Below are 9,628 nucleotides of genomic sequence, written 5' to 3' on the forward strand. Positions count from 1 at the left end.
AGTTATCGTGTTAAGTTATCGAGTCGGGTTAAGTTTTGTCACCCCTATTCAGGAGTGGCAAGCTGGGGCACGTGGTTAAGAACTGCAACATAAGGAAGGAGGATGAGAACTTGCCACAAGCCAAGAAGGAAGCTACCAGCTCAGGCTAAAAGGGTCAAGGTGAAAACACTCCATCAAAGATCGGTCAAGAGGATGGTGGCGAGGGTGAGCATTCTACCGTTGGGCCATGGATGCAAGTGCAACGTAGGCGACTAGCTAGCCCCAAAAAGGTCGAGCACGGCCCAGACCCGTGACCAGAAAGAGGCGGCGTGATCGAACACTCGGTTGCTAGCAGTGGCGAAGCGGAAAGGAAATAATCTCGGGAGAAGCACCAACAGACAGAAACAGCAAAGCAAAAATTCGGTCCCAATGCAAACCAAGGCCCAAGCAACCAATGCAACAGTGGAGGATACGGGCATCCATACTAGAGCTGAGAAAGGGAAGGGTGCAATAGTCGAGAAGGATTGCTCGAGCTCAAAGGGAAGAAGCTACCAAAGAAATGGCGTTAACGAAGGGACTCGGGAGACCAATACCAAAAACAACATGAGGAACTCATACGGTAAGATCAAAATTAAGGAGCAGGGTGTCATTCGAGAAGATCAGACAATAGTAGACACAACCGACAGGAATGAGGAGGGTACCTCGATCCATGCAAAAGATGATTCCACCACTGGCCAAGCGACAATTGGCGTAAAGGTACTCTCGACTTCTGCTAATGTAATAACCACAAAAAAAAAACTTGGGCACGACATAACCGGCCACACTATGGGGGTGCCACGCACCCCCCCCCCCCCCCCCCCCCTAACGTCGTTGTCGCAGCCAACTAGCTACGGCCAACTAGTCGCGGCGGGCCCGACGCCGCTAGTTGGCTAGGACAACTAGCCGCGATGGGCCCTAGCATAGCAACAACCGTCGCCTTCCTCCTCCCCCCTCCCCCTTCACCACCTCTCTTTCTCTCCTTTACTTCTCTCCCCTTTCTCTCTCTTTCAGCCTTTCTCTCACTCTCCTCTCTCACTCAAACACTCTCTCTCTACTACCACTGTCGCCCCACCAGCCTGTCGCCACTTCCATTGACGCCAGTGAGCCTCTTCCTTCCTCCCCCCCTCTCTCTTTCTCTCCTTTTCTTTCTCTTTCTTTCTCGAGTTTGCCGGAACTGAGCCATCGGCAAGAGGCCGACCGCTGGTTGGTGAGCAATGGCTGAGCCCCTCCCCGCTAGCTGGCCAGCAATGGTCGAGCCCCTCCCCGCTGGCCCGGCTCCTCCTTCTTCCCTTCCTTTCACCTTTTTCTTCTCTTCTTCTCCTTTCTTTCTTTCTTTCTTTCTTTCTTTCTTTCCTTCTTCTTCTTCTTCTTCTTCTTCTTCTTCTTCCTCTTCTTCTTCTTCTTCTTCCTCTTCTTCTTCTTCTTCTTCTTCTTTTCTTTTTCTCCTCCTTCTCCTCCTTCCTCAATTCCTCTCTCCTGACTATAACGGTGCTAGGCTCAGCCCAGCATTGTAGCAGATAGTGCTGGGCCGAGCCCAGCATTGCGATAGTGGTTTCTTTTTCTTTTTATTTTCTTTCTTTATCCTTTTAGTTAAGTATTTTATGTTAGTTAATGCAATTTAATTAAGCAGTTAATTTTATATATATATATATATATTCAGTAATATAATTATTAGCTAATTATAATTAGTAGAATTGATAATTTATTATATTATAAACACCTAAATATACCTATTACTTATGTATAATATTACTTGCATATAATAGATTAATACTTAGCTTTTTTAATTATAGTCATCAGATTTATAAATATACCCTATATATATATATATTCATATATTCAGCCTTTTATTTTATTTTATTTTATAATGTCATATTTAGACTATTTTTTTATCTAAAAAGGAACAATCCTTTTATTCTTATCTTATAACCGACCCTTTTACAATAATAGTATATTATTAATATTAAATTTTATTTATAATGTAAATCTAACTAGTTATAAAAATAAGTAGAAACTCTAGAACTTAATAAATTATTATATTACACAAATGGATTTTAATTAGATAAATAGCTAATTTCATGTTACTTAAATATTTTCATATCCCAAACCCCTTATTTGAGACCCCATGGGCCCTACTAGTGATTTGACACTCGGTTGACGGATGTGAGGATTACGTGGTTTGTGTCTTCTAATCAGATGTAGGTAGTCTTATCCCTTAGACGCATTTATCAAATTAGGATATATTATATAATTATGTATATGCATGTTTTGGCCTCCAGTATGATTATATGACTTTATCTAGAGATGATTTTAGTCGAACATATTTATCATACATTTGATTAGGCTGATCTGGGATATGAGTATATTAGTAATATATAGAGATGATTGGAGATGACTATACCGTTATGATTTTATGTCAAGATGATATCTAGCATGAGTATGCATTGGATAGACTAGTATGAAGATAAATATATATGTTAGATATAGGGATAGAGACTATATTGCATCATTTTCCTCTTGGCTTCTTTACCACCCAAATTCCTTAGTTGGATGATTTATTGTAGTACTGGATAAAATGCATATGATCTATCATGTAGTAGAAAAACATGAAAATACTTATATATGTGATGTGATGGCTGGAACGGTATTTGGTCCAAACTAGTACTAGACATGTTCTTAGCGTATGACAGAGTGTGGTAATGACTGATGGTTGTACTCTTAACGTATGACAGGATACAACTATCATTGATATATCCTTATCGTATGATATGTTATGATTATTTACTAAGATACCCTTAGCGTTTGGCAGGGTATGATTATCTTCTGAGATACCCTTAGTGTATGTCAGGGTATGATTTATCTCTAGAGATACTATTAGCGTATAACAAGGTATGCTCTGAGCTTATGGCATAATGTCTATCGAGTTTCGGGTCGGGTACCGTAGTCCAGCATGATGGATGATATTCAGAGTTGAGATGAATGACTGTGATAGTGAGAGATATGTGAATTATATTTGGCTTTGACATATATGATTATCTAGTGATTAGCATGCATCATCCTTGATGTAACTAGTATCACTAGATCATGATTGTTATACATCATATGTTGTTATATTCGGTGATGTTATATTATAATTCTATCATGAGATATATTTTTGATTGAGAATATAATATACTTATTTATGAGATAATATTGATTTCATTTATATATATATATATGTTATGATGATACATATATAAATGCTCATACATGACATCATGTTTTTTTCTGATTCATATTATCTAGTACATGATTTACTCTCTGTTTAGTATCACTAATTCGAGGTAAGGTCTATTCACTAAGCCTTTAGCTCATGACTCTCTTTATTTTTTTTTCTAGCCCTCCAGATATTAGGTTATGTATAGCGACTTGAGATATCCCGAGGAGAGCGATGATAAGGTGAGCTATAGATGTGAGACGCTATAAATGATAGTTTATATACAAATTGAGTTGTACAATGTGTGCCCTGCTAGATTATATAGCTATCTAGTATGGTTATTGTGGATATAGATATAAATTTGTTAATCGGTTTAACTTGATGATATCATGATTTATTTTATGGTCTAGTGTATATTATTATGGACTTAGATATTTATATATTAATAAGGTTATTTGGGTTAATAGTATAATTTATTTGGCGATGGATTATTTGTGCATAGGGGTATATCTGTGCGTGACGGATCCCACCCGACCTCATGCGCGTGCCGTGTGGGTCCGTGGGCATGCTGTAACAACCCAATCCCCAAAAAAAAAAAAAAATTCTTTCTATGGGCACGACGTGGCCGGCCATAGTGTGACCGGCCTCGCGCCCGTGCAGTGGGGCTGCGTGGGGGAGGTGCCACGCACCCCCCCCCCCTCGCGTCGCCGCAGCCAACCGGCTGTGGCCATCTGGCAGCGGCGGGCCCCAGCGCCACCGTAGCCACCGCCAACCTCCCACCGCCTTCCCTCTCTCTCTTTAAATCTCTCTCTCTCTCTCTCGTTTGGTCTCTCTCTCTTTAAACCCCTCTCTCTCTCTCTCTCACATTGAGGCCGGCCTGTCGCCGCCGTCACCGTCGCCACCTCCGCGAGCTCCGGTGAGCTCCTTTCTCTCCCCTCTCTCTCTCTCTCTCTCTCTCTCTCTCTCGCGCGCGCGCGCGCTCACACCCGAGCTCGGGCACGTCGGAACAGAGCCGCCGGCGAGAGGCCGGCCGCTGGCTGGCCAGCAGCGGCCGGTGCCCTCCCCGCCGACCCGGTTCCGCAGTTCCCTCCCCTTCTCTCTTTCTTCTCTTCTTCTCTTCTCTTTTCTTCTTCTTCTTCCTTCTTTCTTCTTCCTTTCTTCTTCTTCTTCTTCTTCCTCAGCTACTTCTCCTCTTCTTATTTTCTGCAACAGTGCTGGGCTCGGCCCAGCACTGTAGTAGGCTAGTGCTGGGCCCGAGCCCAGCACTCTAGCAGAGATCCTTTATCCTTTTAATTTTATTATTTATTTATTTAGGTATTTCTGTCTTAATTAATACAAATAGATTTAGACATTATTTATTTTAATAATAATACATATTCATCATTATGATTATTATTAATTAAAGTTTATTGATGATTAATTAAGTGGTAAACTATTACACATAAATATAGGTAATACTTATATTTATTTATTTACTTATATGTATATTAGATTAATAGATAAATTTGTAAATTATAGTTATTAGATTTATATTCTAATATTCTTATGATATAAATTTTAAGTAATTCTGTTAATTTATTATACATTATTATTTTGTAACAAATAAGATAATGACTACATAGTCCCTAATTAATCAAGATATAATTTAATTATAATTAGTTTTTTTATCTATATTTATATTTTATTTATAATAAAAATCTAGCCAATTATAAAATTAAGTAGAAATTCTAAAATCTAATAAATCATCATATTTTACTCGAACGGATTATAATGGGATAAACAACTAACTTTATATTACTTAAACATTTTCAGATCCCGAACCCCTTATTTGAGACCCCATGGACCTTGCTAGCGAGAAGCGTCATACGGTTGATGGGCGGATGTAAGGGATACGTGGTTTGTATCTTCTGATCAGTGTGAGTAGTCTTATCCCCTAGATCCCTTTCTCAAATTAGGTTATATTATATATTATGTACATGCATGTTTTGGCCTCCAGCATGATTATATGATTTTATCTAGAAATGATTACAGTCGAGCATATTTTTATCATGCATATAATTAGGCTGATCTTGGATATGAGTATGATGATGATAAATAGAGATGATGAGATATGATTATATTGTGGTGAGGTTATGTCTAGTTGATCTGTAGCATGGGTATGCATATAATAGATTAGCATGAGTATGCATGTGTTGACTATATAGTTGGAGACTACATTGCATCATTTTTCTCTTGATTCGTATTCCACCTAAATTCCTGTTATGCATTGACTTGTTATCGTACTGAATATATGCATATGATCTGTCATTTAGAAGGAAAGCATGAAATGTGATTGATAGGATAGTTGATAGAAAGCGTGAGGATACCCGATTGGGCGCGAGGGTTAGGGTGTGCCTGGAGATGACTGATCGCTCGACATAGTCGCGATCCTGTTGGCCTTACGTCTGAGGTCGTTAGTCTGTGTGTGCAGCAGACATTCGGACACATGCCGTTCGCCATGGCATATGTGGCGAGTTATCCTCACGAGGTTTCTATCAACTATGTGGGTGGCGGGGTATGGTTATATTAGAGATACTCTTGCGGGTGGCGGAGTATGCTCTGAGCCTTTGGATATGATGTTGAGACCGGGTACCGGGTATTGACTGTGCACAGTGGTCTAGTATGATGATATTATACCGAGATGTCGGTGATGATCGTGAATGTTGAGAAATGCATATGATTTCATTTTTATCTGACATACCTGATTATTGAGTGGTCAATATACATCATATATGGTTGCATTTGGTATCATAGCATGGTCATGGTCGGCATGCATCATGTGTCATATTTGATAGAGAGTTATGATGATCATATGACATGGAGATTTGTTTACTCATGGTCGAGGATTATATACTTTTATCAGTTATGACATGTTATCTACTTTTCATTATATATTATTGAGGATACATTCATATACTCATTCATGACATGATACTCTTTCTGATTCATATTATCCAGTACATGATTTACTCTCTGTTTGACATCACTGATTCGGGGTAAGGTCTATTCACTGAGCCTTTTGCTCATGACTCTCTTTATTTCTTTTCTAACCCCTCAGATTTGTGGTACGTGATAGCGACCTGAGATATCTTGGGAAGATATTTTAGAGTGATGATGGGGTGAGCTATTGATGCGAGACGGTATAGAAGATAGTTTAACCAGACATTGAGTTATATCGTTGTTTATTATATTTGTACCTTATTGTATCAGACGATGATTTGTATAATATAGGTCGAATCATAGTGTACTCTTGTATTAGTTATTTTAGTTGTATCTTGATGGTTTGTTGTGGCCTGTATGGGTCCTGCCAGATTATGTAGCGGTCTAGTGTATATTATTGTGGACTTTGATATTCATATGTTAACATGTTTATTTGGTTAAGAGTATGATTTATTTGGTGATGGATTATATGATCATGGATAGATTAGCAGGTTTTATTTGATGATGTCATAATTATATGTGCACAGGAGAGTATCCGTGCGTGACGGGCCCCGCCCGACTTGTCGCGTGCGTCGCGCGTGCCGTGTGGCCGCGTGGGCATGCACGTGCCGTGCCGGGCGGGGGCGTTACACGTGCACGTGCCCATGATAAATGGGAGCGTTACACCCCTAATCCTAAGCGCCTGCGTAGGTACCCTCATGCTTTTTCCATCAATTTTTCATGAAATTTATGCATTTCTTCTATGTGATATATCACATGCATATATTCAGTACTATAACAACTCCACCATTATTCCAGCATTTTTTATAAACGTCTCTATATTCTTTAATTTATTGTGGCGTTGTTTCACAAACGACGAGATAGTCTCCAATTTTTATTAACATTTTATTAAACACCACCATGTTTGCTAGGAAAAATGATAGGTATCGAAAGTTGAACATTTTTATCGGCATGTAATTCTAAGAGTCAATAAACGTTATATTATGCTGACATCTATTAGACATGCTGGTAAATACATTGGGAAAAACTAATTTTGCGTAGTGATGGCCTTCTTATTTTTCTTTCCAAAAAAACTTAGGTGAGCAGATCAATTGGGACACTCTACTAAAGGCCTTGCTAGCGTTTGAGGAGTATCATATTGTCAGTGTGGTATGTTATATGAGTTGATGTTATATGATGTGTTAGAGTTTTTAAAGTGATGTCTCTCTCCTTGTTAGTACTATAAATATGCAACTTTGTACTTGATTTCTTCTAATAAAACTCAACTAGATAAATAGACTAATCCCAATAAATCTAATATGGACCAAGTCGTATCATATATATATAGGGTTGTTAAAATAAACAAGCAGCTTGAGTTGGTTCGGGCTCAGCTCAACTACGACTTGACTCATATATAAATGAGCCGAGTTGAAATAAAATTATTAGGTTGAAAAGTTCAAATTTATTAATATATATATTAATTTATATTATATACAAGTTATAGTAATTGAATTTTAATTTAATAACTATCTTTTCAATCAACTTTATTTAATAGTTTGTCATTGTCTATTTATTTTTATCCATATCTTTTCTCTGTGCTTACTTTATATTAGTATTTTCTTCTTTTTCCTATAATTTATCCCATCTCATTTAATAACTTATTGTTACTCATAATGTAACACCCACAAACCCCAAACACGTGCATGGCACAAGCCCACACAGCACGTGTGTGGCACCTGACAATTTGGTTAGTTACTAACAATCAAATAAACCTATATATCCACAACATCTAAACTAAGAATAACTCTAGATTAACTGTCAACAGCATACAGATAACCCTACTTGGACCCTACACAGGCCATAACACATCATCAAGAGCTTTTTACAATGGTGGTATATACATAATTATTCAAGTACAAAGTCACCTGCCAGAATATAAAATAAAGATAAAGACACACTTTGAGGGATGTTCACTCATACATCAAATAAGATTACTCATCTAGCGTATAACACTAACCACACTCTACTCTTCACCCACTAAAAAGACCTCCAAGGAAGTATCCTGCTCTACTCGTTCGAGAAAACAAAGAGAGTCATGAGCTAAAGGCTCAGTGAATAGACCTTACCCCGAATCAGTGATGCCAAACAGAGAGTAAATCATTGATTGAATAATATGAATCAGAAAGAAACATGATGCCATGTGTGAGCATGTACATATGTATTCTCAATGACATATATATAAATAAAATCAATTCTCATGAATGAGCATATTATATCCTCAACCAAAATTATATCTCATGATGAAATTATAATATAACATAATCGAATATAGCAACATATCATATATAATAATCATGATCCAATGATACTAGTCACATCAATGATGATGCATAATGCATGCCAACCACTAGATAATCGTATATGTCAGATCCAGATATAATCTACATATCTCTCACTATCACAATCATCTACATATCATTCACCATGCTGGACAACGGTACTCGGCCCCAAACTCGATACTCATCATGCTACAAGCTCAGAGTATACACTGTCATACGTTAAGAGTATCTCTGTAAATAAATCATACCCTACCATACGCTAAGAATATTTTAGAATAAAATAATCATATCCTGCCATACGCTAAGGATATATTAATGATAGTTGTACCATGTCATATGCTAAGAGTACAATCATCAGCCATTACCATACTCTGCCATACGTTAAGAGTATGTCCAGTACCAGTCCGAACCAGATACCGTTCCAACCATCACATCGCATACACAAGTATTTTCATGATTTCCTATACATGATAGATCATATGCATATATCCAGTATTGTAATAGATTATGCAACTTAGGAATTTAGGTGGTAAAGAAGCCAAGAGAAAAATGATATAATGCAGACTCCGACCATGTATTTAACATATGCATATTACTGCTAGTCTATCACATCCACACTCATACTAGAGATTATCTCGGTATAAAATCATAACATTATAATCATCTCCAATCATCTCTATATATCACCAATGTATTCATATCCTAGATCAGCCTAATCAAATGCATGATAAAATATGCTTAATTGAAATCATCTCTAGATAAAGTTATATAATCATGCTAGAGGCCAAAACATGCAAGCACATAATATATAATATATCCTAATTTGAGAAAGACATCTAGGGGATAAGACTACTCACCACCACAACAGTTACCAAACAACCACTCATTCACGCTGCTACGACAACGATCAAGCCTCGATAGCTAAGTCCACGGGGTCTTGAATAGGGGAGTCGGGATCTGAAATTATTTATAACAAATAATGTCAGTCTTTCTAAAAATTAAAGTTAACTCGGCTAAAAGATAATTTCTTGTTGTAATCATGTACTCTTCATTTTTATAATTGTTTTGTTATTTATTAACCATAATTATATTATTTAATAGTGTATTTAAATCATAA

Source organism: Typha angustifolia, chromosome 6 (genome assembly GCF_048772165.1).
Source record: "Typha angustifolia cultivar Huaian chromosome 6, ASM4877216v1, whole genome shotgun sequence".
Lineage (NCBI taxonomy): Eukaryota > Viridiplantae > Streptophyta > Magnoliopsida > Poales > Typhaceae > Typha > Typha angustifolia.